A 1,027-nucleotide genomic window follows, 5' to 3' on the forward strand; every position below is an offset into this window, starting at 1 on the left:
GATGGGGAAAGAGCATCTGACACCAACCCATGCCCCTCTGTCTATCCACTCCTGCCTTACAGCTTTTGAAACACCAACAGTCCTTGATTAGAGAGATCTCAAAGCACAGAAATGCGTTAGGAGAGCAAGACACCCTATCACCTGAGCCCTTTGAAACACAAATTATTTTGCTTGGTTTTCACTTAGGAAAAGGCCCACCTAGATGTTTCTAATTCTGGCTACCAGTTTAGGAAAGCAGTCATGTCCCAAAACACCCAGGTATAATGGTTTTTTTCTAGCCAGGTGAACATTACTCCTTTCCACTGGCACATCGAGGACCTGTGCCCCCCAAAACAGAAAGCAGCTGAAAAGCACTGGGAAAGAGTCCAAAAATGCCCTACAATTAGTAGCACACAATCCAACATCTTTTTGGCAAAGGCTTCACTTAGAGAAAGCATGGATCCCTTCTGAATTCTACTGGTCCCAACCCAACGAGGCAAGACCAGAGCGTGCAGAGATGTTTCCAGTCTGTGCTCCCTTCGCACATGGTTCACTTATTCAACCATTCAACACATATTTATCGAGTGCCAGACACTTTGCCAAGAATTGGGGATGAAACATATTCTCAGGTCTCCTTAAATTACTTTCCTCCAGAGCTTGCTTCTGCAGCACATACGCTGAAATTGGAAAGATACACGGAAGGTAAGCGTGGCCCCTGCACAAGGCTGACACACAAATTTGAGAAGCATTCCCTATTTGGTTCTGTATCTCACCCCAAGATCTGGCCCTTCAATTTCCTGTGAGCTCACACCAATAGATGATCCTTACTTGCCAAATATGTTAGAGTTTGTACCTCCTACTCCTGGGCCTCGTGCCACCTGTTGGGGCTTCAGAGCAGGGTAATGAGTAGGAACTGAAAGTCTTTCAGATTCACAATGGAAAATTTTATAAATAGACATTTCTGCTTGAGAATATGTCAGTTTTATGTTTTTCACAGTTCTGTTACTGTAAATATGTCAGAATATGTCAGTTTTATGTTTTTCACAGT

General features: G+C 43.6%; 1 non-coding gene across 1 annotated transcript; it reads left to right on the plus strand.

Moving 5' to 3' along the window:
* The first annotated feature begins 636 nt into the window (after window positions 1-636).
* Window positions 637-739, plus strand: LOC139078323 (U6 spliceosomal RNA). Its single transcript, XR_011531260.1, has one exon. It is a non-coding gene; the product is annotated as a U6 spliceosomal RNA (small nuclear RNA).
* The last annotated feature ends 288 nt before the right edge of the window (window positions 740-1,027 follow it).

Source organism: Equus przewalskii, chromosome 21 (genome assembly GCF_037783145.1).
Source record: "Equus przewalskii isolate Varuska chromosome 21, EquPr2, whole genome shotgun sequence".
Classification (NCBI taxonomy): domain Eukaryota; kingdom Metazoa; phylum Chordata; class Mammalia; order Perissodactyla; family Equidae; genus Equus; species Equus przewalskii.